The sequence below is a fragment of the Lagenorhynchus albirostris genome, chromosome 12 (assembly GCF_949774975.1).
Source record: "Lagenorhynchus albirostris chromosome 12, mLagAlb1.1, whole genome shotgun sequence".
NCBI classification, from domain to species: domain Eukaryota; kingdom Metazoa; phylum Chordata; class Mammalia; order Artiodactyla; family Delphinidae; genus Lagenorhynchus; species Lagenorhynchus albirostris.
This window is the reverse complement of record NC_083106.1, coordinates 76,660,669-76,678,728: the sequence shown is the minus strand read 5'-3', so window position 1 is coordinate 76,678,728 and position 18,060 is coordinate 76,660,669. Positions and strand designations below refer to the sequence as shown.

At 38.8% G+C, this 18,060-nt stretch overlaps 1 protein-coding gene across 1 annotated transcript in view; it reads left to right on the top strand.

Moving 5' to 3' along the window:
- Positions 1–18,060, top strand: part of MYO6 (myosin VI) — a 140,733-nt gene that overhangs the window by 24,352 nt on the left and 98,321 nt on the right. The window lies entirely within an intron of this gene.

Below are 18,060 nucleotides of genomic sequence, written 5' to 3'. Positions count from 1 at the left end.
TGATGAGTGACAAAAGTATCTCGTTTAATTATATATAATAATATTTTTCTTAAGGGGAAATATCAGAATGTAATGATAAAGATGGAAAAAAATATGGTTTTCTGGTACAAGTCTTTACAGAGGCATGGCTGGCTGTTTGAAATAGAGACTTTGTGTTTAAAAAGTAAAAAAAATTGTTTTGAATTTGTGTATAAAGAAGCACTTAATCCCTCCCCCCAATTCATTTTAGTTAACTCCGTTTTCATTTCACTCAAGCTGTAACACAGGGAGAAAAGTATTCTTTGCTTTTCAGTTTCTAGAATCAGATTTTTTAAAGTCTAAGACCTTGGGAAACATTCGCAAACTTGACAAAATGCAGCTTGTTTAATAAAATATGGAACCAAGATACCATATTATATTCTGATTTAGAGGAATGGAGAAATAAGAATACATTTTAGTAGTTTGGAAAAGTGGCAAGTAATGGATTATTATTAGAATTCAGATATTGTACTCAAGAGTGTAGCATTTGCAGTGTTAAATTTATTTAAGTATTTTGTACGTGTTTCAGTGATTCTTGGTTAGTACTGGCATGATCCATATGATAAGTTAACTGAAACAAATATGAGTATGGTATTAAAAGGACCTGATCATAAACTACGCAGCTAAGTTTGTAAATAGTTCCCTCTGACGTAAATTTCACTTTTGTTAGTGCTTTTCTATCTCCATTTCGATTAAGTTACTTATTGTGGTCAAAGTCTAAAGCACCTTACAAATATTGTACAATATAATATATTTTCTTCTGTATCTTATGGTTTCTTGAGAATTGAGCAGAAATGAATTGTTTTGTTTAATTCTTTTTAAGGTAGTTTTATATGTCTTATATTGATTTAATGAAAATAAGTAACAGGAAATCTCTGCCTACACTTTTCTTATTTCCGGGTGTGAAAAAAAATGCTTTAAAAGTGAATCAGAATATAAGGTAATCACTCCCCTAACTATTTTTACAGCTGTTTAGCTTTGTTAATTAAATTCTTTTTTTAATTTAATTTTTATTTTATATTGGAGTATAGTTGATTTAGTTGTGTTAGTTTCAGGTGTACAGCAGTAACTTTGTTAATTAAATTCTTATCAAAAATGCTTTTTAAAAAAGATAAACACTTTTAAAGACAGTATGTTTAAATGTTTTAATTCACAAAGTTGCCTTCCATTTGTGATACTTTATTGTAATGTGTCACTTTTACTTCAGGAACTATATGTTGAGTTTGTCAGCGTTTCTGGGTAATGGCAAAAATCACTTTTAAAGTAGGACACTTCAAATATGTGATGTTAAAATTCTACATAAGCATACTACCACTTTTTTACTCTTTACAGAGACAAGGTAGGGTATATGCTAGATTTGCAGTTCTGTAGAGATGAACTAGTAATGGTACACATCTGCTTCCTTGGAAACTTTAATCTTAGCATCTGACACTATTGTTTGTACAGATTCTAACCTAACATACAGCCTTGTTGAGTCATTTGGATTGAAGAGGGCATTGGCTACATATCTCTTCGATCAACAAATATTTAATAATTTCCTACACACGGTATACTGTATTAAGGGCTGGCAGTATATGAATAGGCAGGACGTGGAGAGAGAACTCTAAAGAGAGATTAAAATTTAACAACAAAGTACAAAGCAAAACAGAAACTAACGTTATTCTCTATAAAGTTGAAAGCCGGTATAGAGGAAGGAATACCAAATTCTGAGGATTATGGTGCAAGCCTTCAGGGAGGAGAGATTTGCTTGATTTTTTTTTTTTTTTTTTTTGCGGTACGCGGGCCTCTCACTGTTGTGGCCTCTCCCGTTGCGGAGCACAGGCTCCGGACGCGCAGGCTCAGCGGCCATGGCTCACGGGCCCAGCCGCTCCGCGGCATGTGGGATCTTCCCGGACCGGGGCACGAACCCGTGTCCCCTGCATCGGCAGGCGGACTCTCAACCACTGCGCCACCAGGGAAGCCCGATTTGCTTGATTTTTGAAGCAGTGAGTAGAAATGCAGAACGTGAAGGATAGGGGAGAGGCCTTTCTGGCAGGAGGGAGTGCGAATTGTGTGCCTGGAAGGGTGACTTTTTCAGGGTGTTTGGGGCACAGAATATATGCGACGTGCAGAAGCTGCCCGGGGAGAAATTGACCCGGTCTGGCTGGTGAGAGGGAGCCCACCCGGGCGCCTTCGTCTCCAGAATGGAGTCAACACATCTAGCTGTGCTGGGCGATAACTCAGCTTCCCAGGTTTGCAGGTCTGCATGTGCTTCTTTTCGTGTCACTTGGAGAAACTGTTTCTCTTCGAGATAAGATAAGACAAAGGCTTGGGAGGGTGGGGACGTCACCGAAACCGCACAGGAACAGGTGACCAGCTGTGCTGGAGTTCAGAGCGAGACTAATTATTCTGAGTAACCTTACTCCAAATATTAAAGGGAGGCGAGCCTTACAAAGTGCAGGGCGGATGAGGGAGATCACTTCACAGTGGGTTTCACAGTTCTCCGGCTTTAAGGGAATTTTCATAAGCACATTTCCTTTGCCTTTAGAGCTGAGTTTGTGCTGGGCATTTTGCTAGAAGTTAGAGACAGGTTGAAATACAATTAATATTCATTAATTACCTTAATTCGTATCAGTTTAAAATAGCTTTATGTTGTGGTTTTATTTTGGTTTCTGTCTCTTCCTTGCCCTTTTGTTCAAGATGATGGTATCTTACTGCTGCTTCTTGCACAAACTCTTGTTGTTGATCTTTTCTCTCTCTATAGCTGGTTAAAAAGAAAAGTGGAAAGATGACTTGTGATTTATCATTTATATATGGTGATGATTCCAAATCTCTAACGTCCCCTTGCCTGCCGTTCATTGAGTTTGGTGTGTTGAGTTGCTGTTTTCCTAACCAGCGTGTCGCCCTGGTTGTTCACCTTTCATCCTTGCTCTGATACCCCATCCCTAGATTCATGTTTCCTTTCTCTTCTTTCCTTTTTCCCTTTTCAGCCTGTTTTCCATCTGTCCTTGTTTCCTTGCCCTATATCTATTATTTCTGTGCTATCTCTTAAGCTGTAAACAGATTCTCTATTTGTCTGATCAGGGGTTCTGGCTGTCTTCATGAAACTCTCCCAAAGGGTACTTGCTGCAAATTTAGCTTTTCACAAAAAGACGAGCCATTCTTCTGAGGGCTTTTTAGTCTCTCTTTCCTCAAAGTGCCTCTAGTTTTCCCCCAAAGCTTTAGTTTTGCCTGCTGTCATAAGGTCTTGTTTTGATTTCAGATGAGAAATACTGCATGGATTACATGATTGGGTGCACTGAACCGGTAACCCCACTTGTGAAATTAGGACATGTAAATAGCCTTGGTAAACGGGGCTTTCAGCACTCCTCCCTCTGTCTCTTCCTGTATTTTGGTGGAGTTCTTTGTTTTTTTTTTTTCTTTAACATCTTTATTGGAGTATAATTGCTTTACAGTGTTGTGTTAGTTTTTGCTGTATAACAAAGTGAATCAACCCCTCCCTCTTGCATCTCCCTCCCACCCTCCCTATCCCACCCCTCTAGGTGGTCACAAAGCACCGAGCTGATCTCCCTGTGCTATGTGGCTGCTTCCCACTAGCTATCTGTTTTACATTTGGTAGTGTGTATATGTCCATGCCACTCTTTCACTCTGTCCCAGCTTACCCTTCCCCCTCCTCGTGTCCTCAAGTCCACTCTCTACATCTGTGTCTTTATTCCTGTCCTGCCCCTAGGTTCCTGAGAACCTTTTTTTATTTTTTTTAGATTCCATATATATGTTAGCATACGGTATTTGTTTTTCTCTTTCTGACTTACTTCACTCTGTATGACCGACTATAGGTCCATCCACCTCACTACAAATAACTCAATTTCGTTTCTTTTTATGGCGGAGTAATAATCCATTGTATATATGGGCCACATCTTCTTTATCCATTCATCTGTTGATGGACACTTAGGTTGCTTCCATGTCCTGGCTCTTGTAAATAGTGCTGCAATGAACATTGTGGTACATGACTTTTTGAATTATGGTTTTCTCAGGGTATATGCCCAGTAGTGAGATTGCTGGGTTACATGGTAGTTCTATTTTTAGTTTTTGAAGGAACCTCCATACTGTTCTCCATAGTGGCTGTACCAATTTGCATTCCCACCAACAGTGCAAGAGGGTTCCCTTTTCTCCACACCCTCTCCAGCATTTATTGTTTGTAGGTTTTTTGATGATGGCATTCTAACTGGTGTGAGGTGATACCTCATTGTAGTTTTGATTTGCATTTCTCTAATGATTAATGAAGTTGAGCATTCTTTCATGGGTTTGTTGGCAGTCTGTATTATCTTCTTTGAGAAATGTCTGTTTAGGTCTTCTGCCCATTTTTGGATTGGGTTGTTTGTTTTTTTGATATTGAGCTACATGAGCTGCTTGTATATTTTGGAGATTAATCCTTTGTCAGTTGCTTCATTTGCAAATATTTTCTCCCCTTCTGAGGGTTGTCTTTTCCTCTTGTTTATGGTTTCCTTTGCTGTGCAAAAGCTTTTAAAAGTTTCATTAGGTCCCATTTGTTTATTTTTGTTTTTAGTTCCATTTCTCTAGGAGGTGGGTCAAAAGGGATCTTGCAGTGATTTGTGTCATAGAGTGTTCTGCCTAGGTCTTTGTTTTAATAATGAAAGATTTTACAGGGGGATAGTTTCCGCCTCTGAGATGGCATTTGATATCTCTTTTGCTATTGCCATTGTAGCCACAGTCTTTGCCTCAGTAGTACTGGCACGTGCTGTAATCAGAAGAGGCTTTGGGCTATGTCGAGAGGTCGGTAAAATCAATTATTTTGATGACAACAGCAAGGCTCCTCTACCAACGTCTAGGATCCACCCGTCTGTGGTCATTTTTATTATCATTTAGTGTTCGCTAGCAGTTTTGAGAGAGTTAGAAATTTATCATCTAGATTGGAACACAGTTTCATGAACTTTACTTATATTTGTGAATCTTCTAAGGGGGGGAGAGCAAAAAGGCGGGCTGTGTTTAAGGGCGGAGTCAGATTTCTGCCGTAAGGTGAAGGGCTGGGCAGGAGAAGTTAGAATATGGTTCATGTTCATCACAGTTTGCCTTCAGTAGGACCGTGGTGGAAGGACCTTTTGTACGGATGGATTAAGAGATCCTGAAGGGGCGACTTTATTTGAAGGGTTGGGAGGGAAGTTTGGCATAACTAGTGTTGGGCACAGAGAATGTAGGTGAAGTTGAAAGCCAGAATTAGGAGTGTAATAAAATCAGGCTGGGGAAAACCAACAGACCACAGGGTGTGGCAGTAAGGAACAGAGCAGAGTGAAAGAGAAGTTTGTTCTTTAAGGAGGCAAAGAAAAAGAAGAGGATGGAGCAGAGGAATAAAGTACCAGCCTGCTTGAGATGGAAGAATGCTTCTGTGGTTTGAAACCATTATAGAAAAAGTGAAAGCCATTTGCTGTTTAATTTGTTAATCCTTGGAACTGGTAGAAGAGGCACAAGTGTAACTATGTAGGAGTCCCTTTGTAATTCATTATGTATGAATACTTACTGCATACTTCTCCAAATATGCGTTTGTCGTATGTATAACATTTTTCATTAAGTAAATGTAAATTTTCGTTTATTTATCTGGTAGTTTACCCAGTGACTATTTTTTTCAGGGCCAACCATGTGGTTTTCCCAAGTTAATCATTTGAAACCTTTCTCATATTGAAGAAGAAAGTCATAGCAGCATGTACAGCCATAAGAAATACTGGAAGTTCTGCTAAAGTGCCTTCTTTGGGGGAAAATAGTATTGTGTAGTAATTAAGATCACAAATTCTTAATTTGTCAGATTTATGCATCTGTTTCTTTGTGGTTAATTTTTTCCCCTATTTAAAGTTCTTCCCTGTTCTGGGGTCATGAAGATAATCTCCTGTATAAACTTCCAGAAGCTTTATTGTTTGCTTTGCGCATGTAGATTTTATAATTCACCTGTGTATAATTTTTGTGTGTGATGTAAGTCTCAAATTTCATTTTTTCCCAAATGTATTCCAGTTTTTCTAGTAGCATTTATTGAAAAGTTAGTCTTTCCCCCGCATTGCTACTATTACTCTGTATTGCTCCTTTTGTTGTTAAGCAGGTATTCATTGTACTTCATATGTGTATGAGTCTTTGTTGTGTTCCATTGGTCAATTTGTCTGTTCATGCACCATTATCACACTGTCTCATTGTAGCTTTATAGTAAATCTTACCTTTCCATCTAGTTCTTCTTTGAGGATATCTTGGCTGTTCTTGGCCTTCACATTTCTGTATAAATTCTAGAATCAGCTTGTAGAGTTTTTTTAAATAAATAAATAATTTATGTTTGGCTGCATTGGGTCTTTGCTGCTGCACACAGGCTTTTCTCTAGTTGCGGCGAGTGGGGGCTACTCTTCATTGCGGTGCGTGGGCTTCTCATTGAGGTGTCTTCTCTTGTTGCAGAGCATGGTGTCTAGGCATGCGGGCTCTAGAGCAAAGGGTCAGTAGTTGTGGTGCACAGGCTTAGTTGCTCTGCAGCATGTGGGATCTTCCCGGACCAGGGCTCGAACCCGTGTCTCCTGCATTGGCAGGTGGATTCTTAACCACTGCGCCACCAGAGCAGTCCCTCAGCTTGTAGAGGTCTAAAGAAAAAGATCTGTTGGAATTGTAATTCGGATGCATTGAACCTACAGGTCACTTTGAAGAGAACTGACGTCTACTGTATTGAGTCTTCTCATCTAGGATCATAGTGGGTTGCTTAATTTATTTAGGTCTTTGTTAATTTCTCATAATGATATTTTAGAGTTTTCTATGTAGTAGTCTTACTTATATGTTTTTTTTAACTTTAACTTTGCTCTTATCTCAGACTTTCAGAAAAGTTTTAAGAACAGTACTCTACAAAAACTCCTGCATACCCTCTACCGAGATTCCCTACATGAACACATTAGCACATTTTCCTTGTTGCCCTCATCATGCTTACAGACTTAAACCTGTTCCTTTACCCCTAAACACTCCAGTGTGTGTTTCCTAATAACCAAATGTTATTTAAAATTTGCAGATCATAATCAGAGCTCATGCATAGCAAAAGTAAATCCCAGATCATGCATTATGTTTGGTTGTCAAGCTGCTTTAGTTTCCTGTCACCTGTGACAGTTTCTCATCTTTCTTTGTTTCATGACCTTGAAATTTTTGAACAATTCAAGCTAGTTATTTTGTATAAAGGTTCTCAATTTGAGTTTGTCTAATGTTTCCTCATGGTGAGATTTAAACTGTATGTACGTTTTCAGCAGAAGTACCACAGAAGGGGTATGATGTACTGAGCAGAACTTTGATCATTTGGTTAAGGTGGTGTCTGCCACTTTACATGTAAAGTTACTGTGTTCTGCTTTGTAATTAAGTGTCTTTGGGGAGATAGCTGTATTTTTAAATTAGATTTATTCTTAGGTATTTGATATTGTTTGGTGCTATTGTAAATGGTATCTTTAAAAAATTTTTATTTTTAAACTATTACAGTGTATAGAAATGTAATTCATTCAGTACATTGATCTTATATTCCACACGTTTACTAAACTCACTTATTGTAATTTATCTGTAGATTTGAAAAATATTTTCTTTGTATACAGTCAGGTCTGTAAATAAGAGTTTTATTGCTTCCTTTCCAATCCTGCTATCTTTTGCTTTTCCTTGCCTTACTGAACCTACTAAGACCTCAGCTGAAATGTTGAACAGAAGTGGTGGTAGCAGGTTTCCTTACATAGTGTCTGTTTTTAAAGGAGAAGCTTTCTGTGCTTACTTCGTAAGTATCATTTTTCTTTTTTCATAGATTGTTAGATCAAATTAAGGAATTTACCTTTTTTTCTGAGTTTTCTGAGGGTCTTTTTTAAAAAAATGACAACTGGCTGTTGAATTTTACTGAATGTTTGTAGTGTTAATGAATCCTAATAATTGATTTTAAGAAAAAATTCAAGTTTATGGAGGTATAGTTTACATACAATAAAATTCACTTTTTAAAGAGTACAGTTTGAGGTTTAGAATAGTTCCGTTTCCCGCCGAAGGTCCTTCATTCCCCGTTTTTGTCAGTCCCATTGCCCCTCCTCAGCTCCTGATCCCCTCTCCAATCTGATTTCTGTTATTTTAGATTAGTTTTGCCTGTTCTGGCATTTCAGGTAAGTGGAATCTTACACTATATATTCCTGGTGTCTTGTGTCTTTCACTTAGCATAATTCATGTTGTTGTGTCTATCAGCACCTCAGTCCTATTTACTGCTGAGTAGTTTTCCATTATATGGATTTTTGTTTATGTGCTCATCTGTTGATGGAAGTTGTAATTGTTTCCCGTTTGGGGCAGTTACCAAAAAAAAAAAGCTGCTGTAAATATTTGGATATAATTTTTTGTGTGGATATCTTTTTTGGGTAAATTTCTAGGGTAGTAGGATTTCAGATAGTATGGTAAACAATATATGAGAGTGTCAATTGTTCTGCATCCTTGCTAACACTTGGTAGTGTCAGTTTTTAAAATTTTAGCCTTTCTAGTGGATGTGTAGTATTATCTTATTGGGGTTTTAAGGTGTATTTCTCTGATGATTACAGTGTTGAACATTATTTCCTGTGCTTCTTTGCCATCCATTACAATTTTGAGTATCTTTTCATAGATTGATTTTTTAAATGTTAAAACAAAGTTGCATTCTTGGAATAAACCAAGTATGGTTGTGGTATATTGTACTTTTTACTTATTACTAGATTTGGTTAGGATTTTTGTATCTATGTTTTGTAAATTTTATTACCAAGGTTACTCTACCTTCAGGATGAATTGTGGAATTCTTTGCAGGATGGCTGTATAAAATATCCGTCAGTTTAATTCCTTGACTATTTTCTTTTGAGAAAATATTGGGTAAATAAAGTATACAAGAAAAGTTGAACTATGTTCATGTTTTGTCACATAAACATGTAGGACTAAAAATTTGCTTCTGATGCCAATTTAAATATTTCTGGAGTATCCAGGGTACAGTTAGTTCTTCAAGTTATGTATGGTGCACTCTATAAACTCCTCTGTGTATGCAACATTTATAGAAGGTTTATTGTGTCCTTGGGTTGAGGGCTTGAGGGCTTGAGGATACACAGTCAAACGCCCCCATCGTCAGTTACTTCAGTTTAGGGGGAAGAGCTTAAGCAAACACTAGTAATAACATTTTCTCATGCTCTATTTGGAAAATTGCATGCGGGATGAAGTGGGACCAAAGACGAGAAAGAGTGGTGGGAGGAGATTGGGCTGAGGCAGGAGAAGCTTCAGAGAAAGGTGATGCCAGAGCTTTGGTTCTGGAATTATTTTGTCAGAGGAAGCCATTTGAGCAAATGCTTGGGGATCGGCTCAGCCTGGAGTACTTGGGTTGAAAATGGCTGGAGGAAGGAGATGAGAGAAAGTAGTTACCCAGAGAAATAAGCATTTGCCATGCTATTAAACAAATGAAAACAATTAAGGTAATGTGATAGTCCTTCATATGCAGTGTATACTTCAACTAAAAACAATAACGAGAGTTCATATGTACGTTATGCGAGGTACAGCTGGTGAGCTGAGGGAAGATGCAGGAATGTCTGCAGGCTCACTTGCTATCCAGACGACTGGTTCAGGTCACCAGTCTCACTGTGCGCTATGCCTTTCAAATTTGTGCCAGGCTCTGCAGTCCATTGCCAGGTTTCACTGAATCTAAATTCTGTCCTAATAACCATCAATTCTGAGGCGCACAATTATTTTATGTACTTCTGAAAGAGAAAAAATAACACTGCCAGTTAAGTCATGACACACCATTGATTGCTAAATGCATCTTAGTTCTAAACATGTTAGCACGTGCAAAAGGTACATATTAGAATTGTGGAGATATGTGGTATTTTGTTTAATCCTTACAATAACAATGTTGGTAGGTGTCACCCCCTTATAAATCACTATGTCATGGTTTTTCAGAGTAGCTGTTATTGGGTATTCCAACCTGTGGTTTTGACTCCTCAAATGCTGAATTACACAGTACTATAATTTAGTTAATTGCCCTTTATTAGTAAACATTTAGCTTATTTCTAAGATTTTTCTTTTTCTCTTCCTTGTCTTTTTCCTTGTTTTTTTTTTAAGTACCACTTCAGAGAATATCTCTGTAGCTAAGCTTCTGATTATTTTAAGTATAGATGGCTAGAAGTAAGAAAAGTCTAAACACTCTTAAGACTCAATATATGCATATAGCCATGTTGCTTTTCAAAACTGTAATACCAGTTTATATTTTTCACAACAATGCTTGAAGATGTAAGTTCCACCATAACTTCTTTAGCATTTGTTATTACAATAAACTTTTTTTCTAATTCTGTAGGCAAGAATGGTATCTCATTTTCATTTGCATTTTTTGGATTATTAGATTGACGACTTGTTCACATTAATTTTTATAGGAGTTTATCATTGATGTGTAAGTTTCTGGAATTTTTTTGTTGTTATAAGTAAATTATAAATAAAGTACAGATGTAATTATGCAGCCATCATGACATTTTTAATTATTAGATTTATTTTTCCCCTACAGTAGCATAATAGCCAGATTTTTAATTTTAAAAAATAATTGGTGTAGTTAGAAAATTGTTGGAGTCCTGTTGAATTCCTTATTTTGATCTGTGGCTCAATTGTGAGTTTTTCTAGGTAAGATTTCATATTTAGAAGAATTAATGAACTTAATATATATAATGTTTATGATCCTGTTAACGGTGGGATAAAATTGTAATTGCTGTGAAACCTGATTAAGTCTCTGAAAAAATTTTAAACTGTAATGGTACATGTTTAAAATGTAATAAGATGTGCTATACTAGGTGGTAAAAAAAATTGGGGGCATTTAAGTAACAACACAAAGATTCTGTTAAAATCTTTTCCTCTTGATTTTATTCCATTAGTAAAAGTACTTCATCAAGGAGACTGATTTTTCAGCTGATATAAGAATGAAAAAAAATATTTTTCACCTTGATCTTTTATAAGGATCTGTTTGAATACTTGTGAAGTAGAAGCATTTGAACATTTAAAAAGATTTCTCTTGAGCCACACTACCTGCTATTTCTAAATGGCTTTCAGAAATATATATTGAAGTGCATACTTGAATCCTTTTTAGGGAACAAAAAATGGATTATTAAGTAATATATATTAAATTGCAGACTTTTCTTGTGGCATAATATTTCTATCAGTGGGCTCTGATAGAAATAGATTATTGAAAGTAAGTTGAAGGGTTGGCACAGTTTAATGGAAAGCAAATGGATGGACAAAGGGGAGCCTTGTCCAGTGCTCTTTGTTAGGCGGCTGTGGATGAGTCACTTAACTTTGCTCTTTGTTTTTGTATTTGGAAATTAACACAGTAACACAGGTCATTGATTGTTCATCTTGTAGAAACAGTTAAATTCTGATATTCTGCTGAAGAGCTGGTCCACCAGTCACTATGGTTATTTGGTTCTTAGTTTTTAGTTTTGGGTTAACATGAATTTATTTCATGGCTTGATCCAATCTAGCATGTTCTAAATGATTTTGCTCTCTTGATATTAATGGGGTACCTTGGATGATGATATGGGCTATCAGTATCTTGTTAACAAGGTAAGAGTAGATTATTCTCCAGAAGATAGGTTGGACTGTATAATTATTTTTACAGAGTTAAAAAAGGAGAATTTGTGCCAGAGAAATCAAGATCCCAAACGTGTATTTTTGTCATGCCACAAAGTAACTACAGTGTTTTCTCTCAAGCTTACTCCGAGTGGTAGAGCTTCTCTGAAGCTTCCTGAATCTTTCTACATCTGTTTTATCCAGCTGTTGAATCTTAGAATGTAGCATTTGAGAATACTGAAATAAAGCAAAAATGCAAAAGTTGTAGGACTTTTATGGGATTGGTACCATGTGGTGGGTCCAGTAAGTGAAGAATGATGGGTGGGAGCTCTGCTAGCTTTGGGTACTTACATTTTTCCTTTATTGTGCTTTTTCATTTATTGTATACATTTGAGTATTTCTGTTAACATTTCTGTGAAACTTATTTTCTTTTCATGATTTTAAAATTGAAAAGATACTGTATGATTTTACTCTACCCTGGAATTAAGCCTCTTTCCCCTTAGGGAACACATTCCCAGTTTTATAATGAGAGTGAGAATACAAGTCAGCAAGACCACAATTCACTTACCTGAAATGCATTTAATGGCAGACTTTAAAAAATTAAGTTAAAAGACTCTTAAATAATGAATAATTGTGTTAATAAAGTATTGGGGCTTTTTAAAAAAACAATGATTAAAATTTCAGATGTTGTGAAATTGTCAGATTAATAGGCTTTGTGCTTTGTTAAACATTCCCGATTGCAATGATGAAAATAATTAGCAGTGAGTTAGTCTATAAAAATATTTTGTTTGTTAAACATGAATTTCTTGTTTGCATACATTTATCTCTTCTTTCTCTCCTGAGACTTCATTAAAATGATAGCACAGGAATAAAAAAAAAAAGGTAGAAGTCTGTGGCAACGAGATCAGAAGAAGGTAGTAGCAGATGAGGAATTTCAGCAAATTGGGATAAAGGAATAGTATCTGACTTAGTTAACTAGAGGAATCTGTATTCTAAGTTCTTGCAGAGAAGAAAAACCAACACGAGCAGATCAGACCAAACTGAAGGCTCCCTGCAAGGTTTGGGGGTTTCAGTTAGTACAGAAGCTGAGGCTGAAGACTTGGCAGAAAACTGAGGGGCTTGACTGAAAGGCTGTGTGTGAAGAGGTGAGGCCCCCGGTTCCGTGACTGTTTTACCAGAGACCAGAGGCCTTGTTCTCTGGAAAATGGCCCTTTACCAGAGTAAGATGAACAGATACTACCAGTGGGAACACGCCCACAGAAAGGCTGAGTGCTGCCCGGGCACTTGAGAATGAAGACTGCCTGCCGGGTGACGGTCTCGCTCTACAGAACTCCTGGTCAGCTTTTACATGCCGTGTAAATGTGAATGGAAAATGAATGTGTTGAGGAAAGCCTTTCCATGAAAGAGAAAGAGCAGAAACAATAGGGGAAAAAAACAACAAGAAGGAAACAAAAACAGTGGAGGGAAATTAGACATGTGATTGTAGAAGTAGACATTTCAACAGTAGGATTAGAAAGTCGAGTGGGGACATTTCCAAGCAGGTGGATACGGAGGTAAAGGAACGCATGATAGAAACGAGGAGTATTTGAGCAAACTCAGGAGCAGCATCAAGGTACAGCGCTGGCAGGATGAGGACAAAAAACGGGAAGGCATTTTAAAGAAATAACATCAGAACACGTGTCAGCCTTACATGCCTCGTGCCTCCAGAGTGACTGTGCTCTCAGGGCGCGCAGCTCAGTGCACCCAAGCACCGCATACCTAATGTGTCCTTGACGCTTGCAGTTCAGAGGGGAGAAGAAAGAGGAGGTAAAGGGATGGGGCATCGGAAAGGCAGAACAGTCGTGGATGCTAATTGTTACACTTTTAAAATCCTGAAGAAAAATGACTTTCATCCTGGAATTCAGTGTGTGCGTGTGTGTGTGCGCGCACGCGCACATTGTCTATCACTAGGTATGAAGGTGGACGTGAAAGGACTCCAGTGTGTACCCAGGAGGGAGGGTGAAGGGAGCCCGGGGTGATGCTGGGTAGCGGGTCCAGCGGGCAGCTGGGCACGGGGGAGACGGGAGGGCAGGGCCCTGTGATGGTTATATAAGCCTTTTAAAATAGTATATTCGGCTTAAAAAAAACCCCGTTCTTTTATCACTTTAATAAAAAAGTTAAAGTGCATCTTCATGAAGTGCTGTCAGTATTGAATAGGACTGTGAGACTGTAATTCACACCACGTTAAGTGAACAACTAAAAGGAAGGAAAAAAAGCAGAGTGAAATCAGGGTGAGAAGCAGTTCTTTTCCTCATGAAGAGTACTCAGTAGTTCTGTTGGATTCTATTCTAGGACAGTAATTCTTGTGAACTGAGACTAAATTGTAGCTGAGTTGAATTTTAATTGTTGAATAATTACTGTGTAATTATGTCCACAAGATGCATGCGATTATAAAAATAGTAACTGCATTCAAGAACTACTCTGACTTAAAGTTTTTGGACTCAGTTGACCGCGGTAACTAGGGACTTGACAAATGAAGTTGATACTGTAAAAACTCAAGATTGAATTTTGGTGTAGGTGGAAAGCAGCAGCTTTAAAGGAAACCATTCATAGCTATGTTGGAGTAAAGGCAAAATGCCCAAAGTGCAGTGGAGGAGAGGGTTTTCACTGGGAGATCTAATGAGAAAACAAAACAGCTTGCTTACTTTTAACTCTGTTTAGGAAAACTGAAGCCCTTTAACCCTGTAAGTAGCATTTCTTTGAGATGATGTCATGTTTTATGAGCTGGGAAGCTGCGTGAGTCTTTGGATCATATAATCACTATTTTACATTTTGGAGTGATTATTTTTGTTTGTGAAAAGTTAACTATCAAGTGCCTTGACAAAACCATTGTAGTTTCATGACACACTTTGTATAAGGGATCACAGAAACATATAAATTGTGTTTGTCTCAAGTCATGCTCTGAAAAATCAAAAATCCAGGTAGATTGTTCCACTCAGAGAAATCCCAGTTATAGTGTTTATTTGGCCACATATACTTTTTTTAAGTCAAAAATCTACCTTTTAAAAAAAAAACTAACTTTCACCTAAACTCTGCCAACTGGTAAATCTGTGTTTTTATCCATGTTTTGAGAATCTATTATGTTACCCTATTTCCTTAATTTTATTTATCCAGCACATTTGTGGGAAATGCTAAGTTGGATGGCCAGCAATGAATATATCTGATTGGAGGGGTATGTACAGTCCAACAGATTGTAACAATCAGTTTTCATTTAATTTTGTTTGAAACACCTAGTTGGTTACTAACCCTGTTCCGTCTCTCTGTCTGTTCGTGCATTCACTAATGATTTACTGCTATCTGGTTTCTGTCCCGTTTTGTCATTCTCTCTGATACTGCCCTAATTGGATGTTTTTTTCCTCATCGTGTTGGATTCTTACACACAGTCTTTTCTACCAGAACACCGTGAACTTTCTAATATGCAAATCTAATTAGATGGCTCTCCATTGCCTGTGGAATAAAGAATCAGAGTTAAGGCCCTTTATGCTTTGGCATGGATCTGCCTTTCCAGCTTCTTTTTCCTTCTCCTTTTCTGTACACCCTCCAGCTTCAGTTTTGCATTTTTGAGTTTCTCCTTTTGTTCTTTCCTTGGTCTGGAATGCTCTTCCCTGATTCTCTATTTGTTGAAATCTTTGGACCTTCGAGACCCAGCTTACATCACTCTCTCTCTCCAAAGTCGAGGCCCCCTTGGGTTGACATCAGTCAGGTAGCCAGAGTCATCTTGTCTTAATGTTCCCATATAAGAGTATTTTACTTTGGCCTCTTACTTGTGTAGGACAGCATGGGCAGGGAAGAACAAAGGTGTTTGTAGATGGGAGAGGGACAAAGATGATAGATCCAGGAGAAGCGACATGAACATCATGAATGTCATCAGTGTTTGAAATGTTCAAATTAATATTTCAGAAAAGTCTGAGCCCTAGGCAGTTACTAAGGCAGGCAAATGTAGACTTGTTTATAAAGCAAGAAAATCCTTGCTTTGGTTTATTCCCCTCATTTACTTACTAAGGCGTAAGGTTTGTGTAGCTTGGGGTTAGAATCTTCATCTCGAGGAATTAAGGTAGCCACTATGTTTTGATTTTTGCCTGTTTTGGGGGGCCTACGTTAGTGTCCTCAGATGGGGAAAAGGTGAGGAAAGAGAAGGTGGTGTAGACTAACCATACCTACTTTATAGCACTTAGGGGCAGTGTTGCGGTGCTGGATTTCTGACCACCCTTCCCCGCCTCTGCATTTGGATACCTGGGATATTACCACTTTAGTTATTCTCCCTTGACCCTGCCGTGAAATAATTAGTTTGAATTCTTTAAATGGCAATGGGAGATAACTTTGTAACTTTTTGGAGTTGTTAGGATCTTATTTCTACCTGTGTTTTGTTTTTAAGAAAAAAATGTGCTTTTGTTTTTTGTTTAGGATGAGAACTACTAGTTTTTTTTTTTCTGGTGCTATGCCTGGCACATAATAGGAGTTCAGTAAATTCAGTAGAATGTGTTTGTAATCAGGCCACTTCATGATTCGAAGGCCCCTTCAGACTCACTCAAGAGCTGTGTGATGTTAAGTGCTGAAGAGATTACATTTTGTAGGAAGACATGTTTTTCAAGTATTTATACAGCCTCATCATCCTATGGCTACCTCGAATAGTTAACATTTAGGATAAGTATGGTTCCGCCCGTTATAAAAGTGAGACGAAGTAGAATTAGGTGAGTCACTCCGTGTTTTCTCTGGGAGCTGTTTCGGCATGGATTTGTCAGACACTTAACATCTTAGTGCTCTGATGGTTGGCCGTCCTACTAGTGGTTGGTAGTCGAGAAAGAGAAATGGTTCCTGAAGTCCGTAAATAGTTTCCAGTTTGTCCTTCCAAAGCTGGTGAAATTCCTGTTAGAAGATATTATCGAACAGTATGGTTGACTCGTAGGCTTACACCTAGAAATACTAGGATACTTGGTTGAGGATTAATTTTGTGAGAAAGATTTACTGATTCTCTTACACTTGCTTGCTTGCTTTTTTTTTTTTTAACTCAAGTGTCTAAGGCATATTTACTCTATGACTTTAATTAAAAGTTAAAAACAGAATTCCTGCCGTGTTGAAAAACTGCTTTCTGTAAGCCTTTGTGGTCGTTAGGAACATTCTGTTGTGACCCAGCTCAGTCAGTAACGAGCTCACCTGCGTCAAATGATGCTTCCTATTCCCATGGCCTGTGGAGCGGTGGGAGTGCCTTGCGCACAGTGACGTTAACCACCTTCTTCCTGGATTCTTGTTTGCTTTCTATTGAGTCACATGAGACGCGTGACATCAGCCCTTAACTTTAACCAAAGAAAATTGAGAATTAGCGTGAGGCCGAACAAGATGTGAACGGGTCAACACACCATTCAGAAACACATCCCATGAGGTGTGTTCCCTGATGAATCAGGAGGGGCAGGGACCTGGGAGCTGCTGAAAATGTGCTGAGGCTCCCGTCTGAAGGGCCCTCAGGCACAAGTGGATCTCCTTAGTCTGTCTTCAGTATTTCAGGAAGCCTGGTGGCAGGTTTGTATTTGCTGTGATGGAACTGGTCACTGAAGTGTCCCGTTTCTTCGTTTTTGGTTTCTCATCTCACTGCAGTAACACTAGCTATTTTTATAGGTAGCAGGACCGTAGAATTAGTCAGTTTAACAGCTACCTGTTTTGTGCCAAGCATTGTTCTGGGCATCTAGGTTCATAGCAGCGAATAAAATGAAGTCCCTGGACTGAAGAAGCTTATATTCTAAATAACTAAAACACATAGTAAGTTTGCCAGATGTTAAGTACTATATAGGAGTAGCAAGGCTGGGGAGAGCGTTAAGTTGTGCTGGTTTCGGGGGGATGGGCGGGCTTTGTGTTTTCAGGAAGCTGATGCAGGAAGCCTCCCTGAGAAGGAGACAGTGGAGCCAGGTCCCGAAGAAGGTACGGAGAAAACTGTCCTGCAGGCAGAGGGATTGCATCGCTAAATACCAGAGGCCTGAAACACAGGCGTGCCTAGCGCGTTTAAAGAACAGCACGGAGACCACCGCGAATGAAGTAAAGTGAGGGGGCGCTGGCGGGGCGGCATCAGAGGAGTTGGGCAGGGGAGAGCGTCTGTGAAGGGTCTGCGGGCCCCTGGGAAGACGTGGGCTTTTATGTGAGTGAGGAGGGCGGCAGTGGCTTAGGTTGTGCCAGGGTCAGGTTGACAGCTGTACCGGCCCTGACTCTGCGCGGGCTAAGGCGGAGGAAGGGAGGGCAGCCAGAAGCCGCTGCGGGATCTTACTGAGGGACGGGCAGTGCGGCCGACGGTTGGGTTCCCTGGTCGGGCCTCTTCAGGTTCTGGAGATAATTTGAAGGTGGCGCCAAGAGGATTTGCTGAAGGACTGGATGCAGCCCGGGAGAGAAAGAGGAGGCTGGAGGATGACTTCACAGGTGTTGACGCGTACAAGCGTGAGGATGAAG